This window comes from Rattus norvegicus, chromosome 6 (genome assembly GCF_036323735.1).
Source record: "Rattus norvegicus strain BN/NHsdMcwi chromosome 6, GRCr8, whole genome shotgun sequence".
In the NCBI taxonomy this organism is placed as follows: domain Eukaryota; kingdom Metazoa; phylum Chordata; class Mammalia; order Rodentia; family Muridae; genus Rattus; species Rattus norvegicus.
The window spans coordinates 97,224,242-97,240,247 of record NC_086024.1 but is presented as its reverse complement, the minus strand read 5'-3'; the positions used below and the strand labels follow the sequence as shown (position 1 = coordinate 97,240,247).

The following is a 16,006-nucleotide window of genomic DNA, read 5'->3' as shown; positions in this document are numbered from 1 at the left end:
TTAGACTATTTAAGCCCTTTACCTCACCTTTTGTATTTGACCTTGTGCTAGATAGATTTATGGAAATGAGGCACCTTAGGGGACCACCTCTGGGTGCCAGCAACACTAGAGCTACAAATGTTACATCCGAAGCCTGAGACACTCAGCTTTCCTGTAATCCAAAAGCATGCACCCATGTAACTGGTTAATATCTTGATGTGACTTTTTGATGCTGTTGTTCTAAGTCATGTAATCTTTTTCATTGTGGACCATGTCATTGCACGGTAACCTGGATCTCTCTTCCTCAAGTCACGATCACTCGTACTAAGCTGGGAACAAACTTCTTCTCCTTCTCCTTCATCTTTTCCTTTTGCCCTTAAAGTAGAAGTGTCATCTCCCGTGGACACATCTGACGTCTTTTAATTTATAAGTTAAATATTTCAGGGTTAGGATGTAGCTCAGTGGTAGTCAGCTTTCATGAGGCCCAAGGCTCTGACCCAGCGCAGAAGAGGGAAATCGGGGGAGGAGAGAAGCAGGGGAGGAGAGGAAGGAAAGCAGGGGAGAAGAGAAACCAGCCAGCCACAGTTCCAGTGCAAGATACAAGATTATTTTCCAGGTACAAAATGTTCTCATACCACTTCAAAAATTACAAGGGGGAATTGAAAGGCCTGGCTTAGGGAACAGTGAACATCGTGGCCTGTTTTGTTTTGTTTGAGTCCCCCTCAGCATTGTCTCTGAAGTGAATTCTTGAGTGTTCTGGCAAGTTCTCAGACATAACATCAGAGAGGGCGCCTCTGGAGCAAAACACAGGTCGCTTGCCACGGAGATGTGGGTGCCTCAAGAGCTTTGATTTCATCCTGATGTCCCGCCTGACGCTGCTGTGGGAAGTCGGACAAACAGTTCTGAGATGAAGGAAAACAGAAAGAAAAGGAAACAGACAAGCCCCAAGTAAGGAGATGAGGATGCAGAGTTGGGGCGAGCAGGGCGGGGCGGAGCAGCATCCTCCGTTGCTGGCTTTTCCTGCCCAGCCCTGAGCAACCCCTCCCTGTCTCTGCGCTCAGCTATATTTGCCAGCTCCATCCCTTCTTTCCTCCGGTGAAAGCCTGTAATTACAGACACCAGGTGCGGCGGCTCTCTCGCCTCTCCGGTGACTTCGTCAGTCAGAGCTGTGAATAGTAATTTGCCAACCACCATCGAAGTTTCCTTTCAAAAGCAGGATACGCTGGGTGTCATGTTACATCACTCAGAAGCCTGAGACAATAGAAGAGGAAATAGAATTTACCCGGGTAACAAAGGAGTCTGCAGCTCATTTTTCTTTCGCCCTGGTTAGGGGAGGACTGAATGCTGCCTCTAAGCGGACAGCGGCAGTCCAGAAGCAGGGAAGGAAGGGAGGGGCTCAAGGCAGAAGAAGCATGGGCACTGGGTGCTGCCGTGCCTCGAGTCCGGTGTGTGCTATTTGTTCCAACGCCAAACTGGAGTGAAGCAACCTCGCACAGGTTGTAAGTGGGTACCCCAGAGTGATTTAGAGGCTGGTCCTAAAGGCAGCCTTCTTAGGTTCAAATCCTAGCTTTACCAATTCGTAGTGTTGTACGCCTGCAGGTCACACACCTTCTCAACCCCCTTTTTCATTTACATAATAGTACTGACTGATTCTGTCTCTGTCTCTGTCACTCTCCTCCTTTCTTCTTTCCCCTTTCTCCTTTCTCCTTCCTCCCTCTCTCAATTTCTCTCACTCTCTCTTCTCTCTCTCTTCTCTCCACCTTCCGACTCTCCTGGCTTTTCTGCTGCTTCTTCGCTGTGGTGGAGACAGTCCCTAGGGCCTCAGGCATGCTAGATAAACACTCTGACACTTAGCCATAGACCCACCTGCCTGTTCATGACAATTCTCACCTTTGTGTCCTGGTGCTATTTTGAAGATTTAAATGTCAGGATTCTAAGTACTTGGCTGTACTATACAGAGAACTATAAATACTAGCCTTGTGCTGGTGTCTGGTCGGCTGCTTAACCTGGGCCTATGTGACCAGGCTGAGGCCAGGGAACAAGCAGCCTGTGTATGGCACCAGGGAGCAAGCCCCCTGTGTACGGTACCCGGGAGCAAGCCCTCTGTGTATATGCCAGAGCAAGCCTCCTGTGTACGGTACCCAGGAGCAAGCCCCCTGTGTACGGTACCCAGGAGCAAGCCCTCTGTGTATGGCACCCGGGAGCAAGCCCTCTGTGTATGGTACCCAGGAGCAAGCCCTCTGTGTATATGCCAGAGCAAGCCTCCTGTCCTGACAGCAGTAGGACATCCATGCATAACCTTTCCAAGGGAACATCGCAGAGGATTTTCAGAGACAGCCATGGAGTAGCTTGAATACAGTCCAGTAGCTGGGGTAACTGTACATATCTGAATTTTCGAATATCACCTTTTCCATCTATTTGCCCATAATTTACAGTTAGTTCTTGGCTAAGTTTCCCATTTAATATACAGATTACTGAATGGCAGCCGGGATTGTGATGAGAGACAATGAGCGGGTGGCCTAACTGTGATTTCAGCACTCAGCACCTTGAGAGTAGGCTGTTGGATCTGAGTCAGACTTTGGCCACATAGTGAAACCTATCTCAAAAACAAAACAAAAGATCCCACAAAACTACCACCACCAAACAATAAGAAATAACCAATAGCCATAGCAGACAGCCTGGACTTCAAAATACAGTTGACAGTAATGTAGGGGTTTGCTAGGGAGGTGCTCACTCATTTCTGAGAAATACACCATGTGAGGCAGGATGCTCTGGGATACACACAACATCTGGAGGTAGATTCTTGGGAAGCAGTGAGGCCTATGACTGCAGTAAATTGCCACAGATTGTTCTTGGCCTATGTATTAGCTAGTTTTCTGTTGCTGTGATAAAACATATAACCAAGGCAACTTACTGGAGAGTTTATTTTGGTTTATGATTCCATAGGGCTAAGAGGACATCATGGCCTTCATTAACATTGAGTTGAAACCAATATGAGCTCTCTCCCCTTCTTGATTATAGGCACATACCTGGCAGATAACATAGACCAGTACACATAGAGCAGGTGTGTGACTTTTCAGTGAGTTGGGAGAGGCACATTCAGTCAAACCATTCATACAAGCAAAGCAGGCAATTTAGGACATAATGCAGGCACTTTGTCCTTTGCAGAGAATGCATAAAATTTTAATTGAGAATGGATAAAATTTTAATTCCTGATGACCTTTTCTATTCAGTCTTCTCTACTGCCTAACTTATTGACCCCTGTCCCTCCCCTAGACCCATATTGCTCCACTCCTGAAAAGGACAAAAGACAGCAGACAGAGGTCCACCTCAAGGAGATGTTCCATCCCTAATTTTGCTGAATTCCCATGTCCAGGTTTGGAACTGATAGGGATTGTGTTTCCAGTATTAGTAGTCTGATCAGTCTTAGCTTTAAGGGGTCTGGGGTCCAACTGACAGTCCATCTGTTGTTGTCCTCAGTGGCCTTTTTTCCAGGGATGAGACAAGCTACTTTGCCAGCAGTTGGGATGATGAGTAGTTTCACTGCTCCCAGGGGGTGTGGCTTGGTGGATATCTATAAGCAGTAACCTTCTCAGCCTCCAGCACCTGCCATCCTTGTTTATCTGGTTTGACCACTTCTTGTTTTGCCCAGTCAGTCTTGATCCAAAGTATATCCCTACGTAGTAGAGGCCCCACTGGTTCAAGGGCCATATATCTGGTGGCCAAGCCCGCTGCTCTGTTGCCCTTGGTTTCTGGGAAATCCCCTTTTCCATGTTCTTTGCAATGGACTTTGGCCACCATTTTGATTAACCACATAGCTTTCGATAGGACTGATTTCTTCTCCATTTTGATATCTTTTTCCTGCTGCGATTAGCAATTCTCTTTCCCTGTTGGAGCCCCAAGGACATGGGTCATGACAAAGGCAAATGGGCTATCAGTGTGTATCCACCTTGTCTTTCTACCAGCAGATGACTTGAGTCAATGTTAATCAGCTCCACTCATCCAGCTGAGGCTCCCCTGCTGAAACATTGTGCCCAGATAGTCTTACTTTGGGTCATCAGCACTGCCTCTGTGTACCTGATCCCATCTTGGATGAAACTGTTCCTGTCGGTGAATAAAATACCTTGTCTGGTATGGCCAATGGAACATTGGTCAGATTAGTCGTATAGGCTGGAATGGGTCAGGTCAGTCTACACAATAGAATCATGTAGGGGACCCATGGGTCCTCGTCTGGCAGGAGACTGGCAGGGTTTGAGGGCTGACATCCTATGGAACCAAATGTGGGGTTATCCTGAAGAGGGCTTGATGTTGGGTCACCTGGGCATTAGACATCCATCTCTCCCCTCAAGAGGCCCCAACAGAGTGTGGGACTGTCAGGAGCAGAATGTGTCCTAAAGTTAATTTGTCAGCTTCTTTTATCATCAGGGAAGTGGCAGCTACAGTCCTTATACACACAGGCCATCCTGCTCTGACCAGGCCAAGTCTCTTGGACAGATATCATTGGTCTTTTCCATAATCCCAGGATGCGTATGAGGAGCCCATAGGCTATGTCTCTGGCCTCATCAATATACAAGTGGAATGACTTAGTAATGACTGGAAGGGCTGGGTCAGGGACCTTTCTCAAGGCTTGGAAGGCTCTCTGCTCCAACTCAGTCTACTGCCAGTGCTGGTATAGTGAAGTTTGGCTCTCAGAAAATTCCAACATCAGTTGCTAGTAGTATCAGTTACTCCCAAGTATTCCTGCACCTGTGTCTTCTGATGTGGGGCTGGGGACTTACAGGATGGCTGCTGTGACATTGAAACTCAGCTTTTCTTTATCTAGGCTGTAGCCTGGGCACATGACCTGAGGGTCACACAGATGAGCCTTCTTGGCTGAGACTCTATGCCACAGAGCTCTAAAAAGGTCTTCCTTTTCTTGTCCACATTCCTCCTCAGTGGTCAGAGCTACGAGAAGGCCACCAACATATTGCAGCAGGGTATTTTGCGGATATCTTTATGTAAATTACAGCAGCTCTACACACAGGACTCCATCAAACATTGCTGATGAGTCCCTAAACCCCTTCTCCTGGGCTATCTTCCTCAGTTTCTCTCTTGTCTCCTCAAAGGCAGTGATCACAGCTCAGCAGACTTTCTTTCCCGGCTGTCTTTAGTGAAATCTTGACTGTTGTAACCTTTGAGAAATTTCCAAAAGTGGAGACCTATTCATTCCTTTGAATCCCTCTAACTTCTGGCGCTTTGTCCTTATGTTTAGGGCCGACTTCACAACAAATGCAATACAATGGTTTTCTGATTTTCATGTCACAGAGCCATCCCAGAAACCTGGCAGGTGATTCACCAGGCCCCTGATGTGGGAGTAAATACCCAAGATGTCACAGAGCATCCCAGAAACCCAGTAGGTAACTCACCAGGCCCCGAGTCCCTGACCTACTTTGGATAAGTTTCTGTGTTTTTGTCTCTTTTAATCCAACCAATAATATTTGGCAGAAAAAAAAGTCCAATGCCCTCTTACCTTAAAACAGTATCCAATAGGCTGATAAGGGTCTCCAGCTTTTTAAAAAGGAGAGGTTTGGGTCTTCTGATTTAAAAGTCATTGTTAGGGAAGGAGACATAAACCTGAATGTATTTGTTGAACTTCCATTTTTTCCCCTGGTGTAACTTGGGGAATTACTTCCTCCTTCCCAAGTGCAACCAGGTGCATAGAACAGGCTAGAAAAGGAGTAGAGAGCATAATGGCTCAGGGATCTACTGTGTCTCCTCCTTGCACAGACTCTGAGGCCCTCTACATAGATCAGGCCCCCAGGACTATGAGTGGGACTCAAACGACTAACCAACCTGGATATGAGGACTCAGGAGTTGGAAAGGGGAGGCAGACCAAGTTTCTATGGCAGGTGAGGCTGAGAGAATAGATGAAGGTTTGGAGTTTCTCTAGGTGACCTGGGGGGGCTAAAATAATCTGGGTGTCCAATAAGAGGGAATAGGTCTTAAGCTAAGGTGTTGAGTGTGTCCTGTGCCAGAGAAAGCCATTGTTTATCACAGTAAAACTGGTGGCTACAGCCTGCTTTGGAGCAGCAGGCGTTGCCATAGCAACAGCACTATCTGGCCATAGTCACTACTAGAAGGAAGATAGTAGAGGGTGGGCAGTCTTGGAGTGGCTGTGTAAGCCTGTGGAAAATCATGAAGCACTTTGGGGTAGCTGTGGCTGTGGTCTTGGGATGGTTCACCCTTCCCCTTCAATTTTAGAGATGTTTCTCCAATGCATAGAAGTGAAAGAAACAAGAAGAGATACACAGACTGTGCTGGATAATTTTATGTTAAGTTGACCCAAAAGTCTTTGGAGAGTCTTTGGAGAGTGATCTCAATTTAAAAAAAAAAAAATGTTTCTAGGGCTGGAGAGATTCAGCAGTTAAGAGCTCTGATTGCTCCTCCAGAGAGGTCCTGAGTTCAATTCCCAGCAACCACATGGTGGCTCACAACCATCTGTAATGGGATCTGATGCCCTCTTTTGGTGTGTCTGCAGACGGCGACAGTGTACTAATATACATAAAATAAATAATTTTAAAAAATGTTTCCATAAGATGGGGCTGTAGATAAGCCTGTAGGACATTTTCTTAATTAATGATTGATGGGGAGGGCCCAGCCATTTTGGATGGTACCAACCCTGGGCTGTTGGTCCTGGGTTCTACAAGTAAGCAGTACTCCTCTGTGGCCTCTGCATCAGCTCCTGCCGGTTCCTGTTTGAGTTCCTGTTCTCACTGCTTTGGATGAACTGTTTGTTACATGGAATTGAGTGAAACAAACCCTTTCCTCCTCAAGTTGCTTTTGCCATGGTATTTCACCACAGCAACAGTAACCCTAAATAAAACACAGTCATGCAGAGAGCTACAGTAAAGACAACCAGTAGCAGACATCACACATCATACACCTGGACAGACCAGGAGAGTCCAGTCACACAGATCCCAGACACAGAGTCTACAGTTATGTTTGACTTTTCCTTTACTGTCCTAACCAGATGGTGCCTTCTATAGATCAAACTTACCTTGGAGGTTCTCAGACGACTTTCAATTTACCTTTCCCCCTTCAGGTGGCCACGTCAGTGTACTCCTGGAGTGTTTGGCAATGACACATCATGGGGCTCGGAACATCTCAGGGTGCACACTCCCTTAAATGTCCTCTCCAGCAGGCACAGTCTTCACACTCCAGCGGTTCCTGACCACATCAGGGTCTAATGTCTGGGGATCTTGCTAGAGCCTCCAAAATGTTGCAAGGGGCCCACCAGAGCTAACCAGACAGTTTATAGCCAATTGGAAGTCTTTATTCCAACCAGCTGGGGTTACACTCAGGTATTTGGCAGACCCAAGCATTTACACCAAGGAACTTTAAAAAGCAAACCCCACACTTTGGGATCTCACTCAGCAGCTAGGAGGATAGGAAGGGGTGTTGCACAAACAACCGGTTTAACAGAAGCTAAGTTAAGTTGGTAGCTTGAGGAGGGCTCTGTGTAAACGTGCAGTTTTACAGAAGCTATGATAAGTTGGCTGGGGCACCTTGGCCTTCAGTTCTAGAAGAGAACTGGGTAATTTCCCATGGGATAATTCCCATCAAGGAGATCAAATTGTAGTTAAACCTGAAATGGCCCAAGCAAAAGTACAAGATGGAGAAGCCTCTACATTGTCTTGATTGAAAACCAGGGGCTCAAGTCCTGAACCCTGGGGAGTATTTTTCATTCAAACACAGCAGCCCACCACAGATCCTTGCTCTAGTTGCCTGCCTCTACCCACTTTCTATCTCCTTTGTAGCTTTCTGTGATAAGTTAAACAGGAATGGCCCCGTAGACTCACGTGTTTGAATGCTCGGCAATAGGGAGTGGCACTATTAGTGGTGTCCTCTCATTGGAGTAGGTGTGGCTTTGTTGGAGGAGGTGTGTCTCTAAGAGTTAGGCTTTCATGTCTCAGAAACTCAAGCCATGCCCAGTGTGGCATTCGCTCCCTGCTGCCTGTGGATAAGATGTAGAACTTTCAGCTCCTTCTCCAGCACCATGTCTGCCTACATGCCGTAAATGTAAATGTAGCTTTTATTTCCGCAGATGAAGGGATGAGATGAGAGCCATATCTAAGCTTTACAACTACACAGCACGGGCTGAGCCCAGTGTGTTTCTAACTATCCCTAGGCCCAGGCCTGGAAACTTCTAGCCTCCATACAATCCAATCTTCTCCAAGCCCAAACCTCTGCCTGCTAACTTAGGCCTAGAATGTTTCAGCCTCCAAGAGTTACTGCTGAGTAAGCTCACCCTTTCTAGCATTGTCTGAACTCTGGCTGGCTGGTTCAACCCAGCTGTTCTGGCTCAGACACCTCTCCAAGCTGACTGATTCAAATTAGTTTCTCAGCTTCTGACTGAATTGCTGTGCTTAGAAGAACTGCTTCTGAATTCTATGAACTGAACTATTCCAAACTCAACTACTCTGCTCTGAACTAAACTGCACTCAACTAAAGTACACCAAACTGAACTGCTCCAAACTGAACTGAATTCTACTCTCTATCCCTCACTGTTCTTAAATAGCCTCTCTTTCTTGTGATTTGGTCATATCCCTATCTGACTCATTCTGTCAACTCTTTCTCTAATTGATTATTTTGTCTGCCCCTCAATTACACATCGTTTGGGATTAAAAGTGTGTACTAAAGGCACGTCTGTATTTCAGCCAGAGGGATTAAAGGTGTGTGTTGTGTCTGCTAGACCATATCTTTGGATATGGTCCCTTGCTGGAGCCACCATATTGATGAATTACTACAACATGCCTCCCTGCTTTCCACCACAATGAGAATGATCTAAACCTCTGAACTGTAAACCAGTCCCAATGAAATGTTTTCTTTTATGAGTTGCCATGGTCATGCTGTCTTTTCACAGCAATAGGAACTCTAAGATACCTTCATATATGTGCATGTATATAATATACACATATACATATATGTACATATATGTGAAATTCTTTTTTTTTCTTTTTTTTTTTTCGGAGCTGGGGACCGAACCCAGGGCCTTGCGCTTGCTAGGCAAGCGCTCTACCACTGAGCTAAAACCCCAACCGTGAAATTCTAATGGATTTAGAAAATTATGTATGCATGGTGTCCATGAATGTATGTACATTCATATACTCTTGGGCTCATACTCTCCACTCTACTGTGGCAGGGTTCCTTGTTGAATACAGACCTGTCTGTGGTTTTGGTTAGTCTAGACAGCCATCTTGCCTTTGTATTGGAATTACGGTAGCCACCATGTCTGCTCAGCATTTATACAGCTTCTGGGGACCCAAATCCCAAACCCGAGTCTTGTGGATAAGCAGGGGTTTTATCCACCAAACTATATCCTCAGGCCTCTAACAGACTTTCTATACCTTAAATTAACTCGTCAGTAAAAAGGCCCACACTGTTTTGTTTTGTTTGTCTATGTGGCAGGCACAGTGCAAGGCGTCTTACATACTTATTTTCATAGCATCTATCACTTTCTTGGAGATGACAAGCATAGAAAAGCAAATTGCATCCACAGACCTCATTTCCTGGGCTAACTAGAAAATTAAAATGGGAAGTCAGGAGCTATTATCATCACAGGAATTGGCCATTGATCTTCACCAGGTAACTAACAGGAACAGAAAATAATCTTTTGGCTTCCCTGTCTCCATCTTTGGCCAGGGCTGGTGATGCAGGAAGAGAAAAGACGCCATTCCATCCACTGTAAATAAAGCTGGTAATCTTTGGTGTTGGGGAGATAGCTCAGTGGATAAGAACACTATGAATGGGAGAGAGGTTGAGTTCAAATCCCCAGCACCTATGTAAAAGTCAGTACCCGAGGGTATCAGGCTTGGCTCTCACAGGACAAACTGTGTGTGTGACTCTAGCCCAGAACCTGGAAGGCCAGCCTGCCAGACTGAGAGAGAGCACGGAGATGGCTGCCGTAGGCATGCGGGCCTGAGGCACCTGCAGACTCACAGAAGATGAACATTTTCTCAGAGCTTGGTGGGACTGAAAAGCCCCAAACTTCTGAACTGGTGAGGTATTAAGCTTGAAAACAATAAAAGAGAAAGGAAACTATTAAAAAATCATGAGAAAAATATTTAGTTTGAAAATAAGAAAGCGAAGTCCTTAAGGAGAGAGTTAGAGATTAAAAAGAAAATTATTTTGTGTTAAAATGGAAAATGCAATGACACAATGTATCTGTATCCCACTTGATTTTGTTTCACTTATCAACACAAATAATTATTTTTCTGTAATCATTACAATTTTATATATCCTCTTTAAAAGAGATAAAAATAAAGCAGGTTTAGAGAAAGAAAAGACTAAAAAAAATTCTAGATTGGAGGCCAAAGAACAGAGATTAGAGGATTCTTTATAGAACCTATAATGACAGCAAAAAGGGTAGTTCCAGATTGAAAAAAAAAAAAAAACTCATAAAGGATTGATGGATTAGAATGGTAACCATAGATATAGTGTACTGAATTAAAAATACAAATTACGTTTACTTAGAACAATGTCATACAATAGATTATATGTTCCATTTTGTAGAGTTTGGAGAATTAAGGTATGTTTATGATGCACCACACTCCTGGTACATATTCAGAATGGGCTTATGTCTTCAATCCTGAGAAGGCTGATTCTGAGATTGCACATCTCAGGAAGTGATGTGCAATGGTGACTGTCTTGGAAGTGCCTTTGCCGATTGAAACTGATGGTGCGCCAATATATGTATCCATTAGAATACAATATTAGAATATATTATGTCCATTAGATATTATGGCCGAAGACATGTTACAGACATATCTTATAATCCTATAGGACAAGCAGTTGTAGAGAGAGCTAATCCCACTTTAAATGAGATGCTTAACAAAAAGGGGGTAACAGAGGCTCCCAGAGAAGATTACACAGTGCTTTATTAACTTTAGATTTTTTGAATGCTAATGAACAAACAACTGCTACTTGGAGACACTGGATTATAGAAAAGAAAAACTACTGACCTAAATCATCCTGTTATTAAGGATGTCCTAACCTCAGAATGGAAGGGAGGTAATATATTGCATTGGGGAAGAGAATGTGTTCTTATTTCAATAGAGGAAAAACCTGTGGATTCCCTCCAAATTGATAAAAATCAGATTTGACAGGGGATGACCCCTAAATCGTGAAGACCAACGAAACAGGTAACTTGTATTGCTGGTCTTTCTACTTGGAAACAGCTCTAAGACTGGCTGAGATATGAAAATGTCTCCAGCCATAACTTCAGCTGTACACAGAAAATAAATCTTGTTGGCTACAAAATCCTCTGGACTTATCATGCCATCCTTTCAAATGGCATAGATAGAAATTTATATTACAGTTTGGTTATATAGTCCAAACTAATTTATCAGGACAGATGCCTCATCTGCTTAAACAGAGAGCAAAGAATTATCTTTAACTGAACTGTGCATACCACACATTTCAACATATATTACTGCAGAAATGCATATTACTTGTGAAAGTTTATATGTTTACAGATACCAAATGGAGTTAAAAGGCCCTGACAAGATTCATCCTCAAGGATGCTGAGACACTGTGACATATTTACTCCAGAATCCTGCTTGATCCTACCCCAGACTGCCTCAATGATGTTTCCTCAAAAATCTGCAACCAAGACAATTTCTAAATGTCTAGCTAGCTCATTCAGGACTTGAATTAAGCCTTGAATTTTTCTCAGCATGCAGAGACAGGACAACAAATGTTAAAGCGCTCTCTCTCTCTCTCTCTCTCTCTCTCTCTCTCTCTCTGACTTATTTATAATGTATACAGCATTCTGCCTGCAATGTATACCTGCATGCCAGAAGAAGGCACCAGATCTCATTATAGATGGTTGTGAGCCACCATGTAGTTGCTGGGAATTGAACTCAGGACCTCTGGAAGAGCAGACAATCTTCTTAACCTCTGAGCCATCTCTCCAGCCCTGAAGCTAGCTTTCTTAAGACTAATAACCCATTCCTTTTCTTAGACCACCCCTGCCCCAAAAAGGAAAAAGATGTCCCCAGACAGATGGATGTTGGATGTTTGTCATCATTTAAGGGGCATAGTTACAAGTTGTTATGGTCTTGGGCAGGGAGGAAACAGAATAAGGGAGGTTAGATTCAGGAATGCCCTTTTCTCTTTCCCTTTCCCTTTCCTCTATCCTTATTGGTCTCTTATCTGGTGTTAGGGGGAAAGTGGGGAGGAGGGCTGAAAAGGGAGAGGGAATATAGGAATAGGATAAAAGATTATTGAATTTACTTCTATACCAAAGAACATCAATAATGTAATTTTTTTTACATTGGCATACTTTGTATATTGATACAGATTTAGGATTATATTTTGCTACAACATTCTATGTATTATGTTTCAACTCTTGTTTACGGTAGTCATTGTGTCTATGTAATGTGAAACTCTAGTCCTTGAAAGCTGCTACTGTAAACTCTCTAGGATAATTGAAAAAAAAATCTAAATTAGTAGTCACACAATCATACTTATGGTCATGTTAGATACTAGTCTAGTTAATTATATACTAAGATGTTTTCAAAGTTGAACAGATAGTAAATAGCTAGAAACAAAAGGTGTTTGCTTATTCAGATCTACTAAAGACACATAGTCTTCAAAAATGCCAGAGAACCACAGAAAATGCCATTTAAGGATGTCTTAAGAGATAAACTTTTGACAATGAGATAGGACTCCTGTCAGCAGCATCCCTATTCTACTTCAAAGAATATGATAGTCACTGAAGAACCTCCATATGAAGTTTGCTTCAAAAGCAGCAAACTAGCTTTTCTTCAACTGCTGGCAGTATGCTGTCCAAATTAGACAAATGAGACACAATGAAGTCGATTGCTGACTTTTGCCAAGACAGGTTAAGCAGTCTTAAATAATTCTTGCTTCACAGAAAAGTCTGTCATATTCTGGACAAGGCTGAAGATGCTCCAATGAGAGCAGGAGAGAAACTTTGGGGGAAACCAACCATCTGTCCTGGAAGCTGCAGTTCCTGCAAACACAGGTAACATTTATTCCTTCTCATGTCTCTAATTGAATTGAAAACTAGAGAGGTGTAGTCTCACATTAAGCTTAAGTTGTTTAAGATTTAGGAAAATGTTTTAAGGTCTAATAAGATGGTTTTAGGTTGGTAATGCAAGTTGATTTAAGCCCAGAACTCTGAACTCACTAAGATCAGATAGACGATAGAATACTTTCTCCAAGGTTGCCAAATATGTATGGACTGGACATTGTGAATGCAGTCTTACCTGATAGTTTTTGTAGTTGTTATTGCCATTAAGTTTATTATTGAAAGAAAAAGCACCTTTTACTGGACAAAAAGGGGGAAATGGAGCATCTTTTGTTCTGCATGGAAGCATTACCGGTCAGTAAAATGCTTGTTATCCAGTGAGCTGAGCGGGGGAATCGGAAGTGGGAAGTTCCAGTAGGAAGAGCAACTCTGGGATAGCCAGGCCTGGGAAGAGATTCGCCCCAAACGCTGAGGAGAAAGACACATGAAACTGAGAACAGGTAACTAGCCACTGGCACTCACAGAGCAGAATAAACAGGTTAAGAGCTAGTCAGAGAACAAGCCCAAGCTTATGGTCCAAGCAATCATTCATATTTAAGTCTGAGAGTCATTATTTCAGACAATCAAACTTATGGTCATATTAGATCCTAGTCTAGTTTACTACACTAAGTTTTCAAAGTTGAACAGATATTAAGGAGCTAGAAACAAGCAATGGGGCATGGGTGGAAAAAGGCCACAGTTACGGCTAACTTTTTCTCCCTGGATGCTCAACACTGGCCCCCTCCATCATGAGCATTTCCAGCAAAAGTTAGCCATTCCACACAGCTGTAGCATCACTGTTATGGTAGTGCACACCATTAATTCTAACACTTAGGGAGGCAGAGGTAGGCAGACCTCTGAGTTCAAGGCCAGCCTGATCTAAATAGTTCTGGGCCAGACAGGGTTATCTAGTGAAAAACCTTGTCTAAAACAAACAAACAAACAAACAACAACAAAACCCATAAATTAAATAGCACAGAGGGGACAGACAGTATCCTTGGCACACAGAAGACCAATCTCTCAGGATCTGCGCTTGTAGCATGCCTTGAGCTCCCATGTGATCTGCTTTGACCAATGAAATGATCCAGAAAGGGGTATGTACCATCAAGAGCAAATATCTGTAACATTCTAGGGTTTGAGTAAGACAGGTACATTCTGGGAAAAACCAGATGTGTGTGGTCAGGGCAGAAGAGAGAGGAAGGTGAGCTTAGTCAGCCGCAGGAACCGAACATTAGAGGTTTCGTAGAGGAACACAGGGATGACTCGGGGACAGAGTACGTGTATTAGAGGACTTTAATCTTCTGGTCCTCTTGCTTCCCTACCCTAAGTGCTAACTAAGATTATGAGTGTGCCCTCATCCCAGCCAAGAAGAATCAAGGGAGGGTGCAGGATTCCCTGGGTAAAAGTTTACCTTTCAATGGGAACTTTCCAACCTAGTATTCATTTCAAACTGTTCTTTAAACCTTCAGGTCATTCCATTTTGCTGGTCAGGTACAGATTACTGCTTTAGGGAGTGTAGTGAAAGAGGGACAGCTATAATTTTCTTAGAAGCTTCAACTGCTTCCATAATGGAACCAAGTGATAGATGACAACTGAGGTCACTCATCCCTTCCTTCTGCCTCGGTCCCCGGAGGAGCTGGTAAAGCCACAGGCGGCTGAGGAGGCTAACACCAAGTGGTAACAAGAAAGCAATCACTATACCGTAAAGCGAATGGATGACTTATGGGGCCTACTTCAGTTGCTCTTTAACTTCAGAAAGCAGCATTTTCTCAACCTAAAACCTGTAAAACTGTAAAAAAATTTAAACTGTAAAACAACCGTCTTCTAGCCTTTGTCATTGTATCTGTCTAATCTTACGACCGTCTTCTCGCACACGTCTTTACTTCACATGCCCTTTCTTTGCCAGCCAACAGGAAAATGTCAACTTCATTCAATAACTTCAAGGTGCAGAGCACAATCATTTCCCCCATGAACAACAATTTTTATGCCTGAACAAATGTTTAAACAAAAATGTTTGACATTCAGCCCAGGAAATCAGAATATAAGCAGTTTCAACAGAGCCAACCTTGTAATCTTTAAAACCCAACACTCCATTCTTAGCTCACTCTGGGGACTTGCTCCCCACAAGTCCCTTTGTAAAACCCCAACTGTCCCAGGTTGAAGCCTTTTGCCAATACTATGGTCCAGTAAGGCGCTAAATTCGTCTGGTCTCCAAGCAAGCCTTTCTGAAGGTCAAGGTGACTGAACTGACTTTGAACAAGAACATGAGCACATGTAACACACTTCAAACTGGCCAGCTCTAGCGCCTACGGCTTGCAAAAGTCAAGAGCGAACACAGGGCAAAAAGACCCTAGTGGTGTGTAAGGATGCAGATATGATTCCAGAATTCTCCCAGTTCTCATGGAAGTCCTAACGCAGAGTGAAGTCTGAGTGTGCGTGAATATAAACTGAACACGAGGGACGGTGGAAGGAGGAAAAGAATTCTGACTCTAGGCTGCAAGTAAACATTTAAAAAGAATGCCAAGTCCATTTCCTTTCGGTGAGGCAAGCAAAAGCAGTCTAGTGCACCCAGGAACTGCTGAGGCTGGTTTTATTCTAAGGATCCCTGCAGGCAGGTGCCTGAAGAAAGGCAGAAGGGGTGGGCCTTACATCAACTACACTGATATTTACTTATTTGCCTCATGATGAATTTTAAAGAACCACTTCCTATAAGCCTGGACAATACTGTATCTACGATGTTCACCCCAAATGCCAAAAATGTGTAGTTATGTTTCTAAGAAATGTTCTGGAAACTGTTAGTTTAAAAAGGTTTCCGCTGCCAGGTAGTGGTGGTACTGGGGAAGCAGAGGCAGGGAAATCTCTATAAGTTCGAGGACAGCTTGGTCTTCAGTGCAAGTTCCAGGACAGCCAGGGCTACACAAAGAAACTAAAATAGTTTCGACAGTTCTTGGTAGT

General features: G+C 43.7%; 1 long non-coding RNA gene across 3 annotated transcripts; it reads left to right on the top strand.

The window, feature by feature from the left end:
* Positions 1-826: 826 nt before the first annotated feature.
* LOC108351251 (uncharacterized) lies at positions 827-14,873 on the top strand. 3 transcript variants are annotated; one of them, XR_005506028.2, is made up of 3 exons: positions 827-1,475; positions 12,896-13,006; positions 14,521-14,873. It is a non-coding gene; the product is annotated as an uncharacterized LOC108351251 (long non-coding RNA). The 3 variants fall into 3 exon arrangements; XR_005506029.2 differs by having other exon boundaries at positions 827-1,478; positions 14,685-14,873; XR_005506027.2 differs by having other exon boundaries at positions 857-1,478.
* Positions 14,874-16,006: the final 1,133 nt, after the last annotated feature.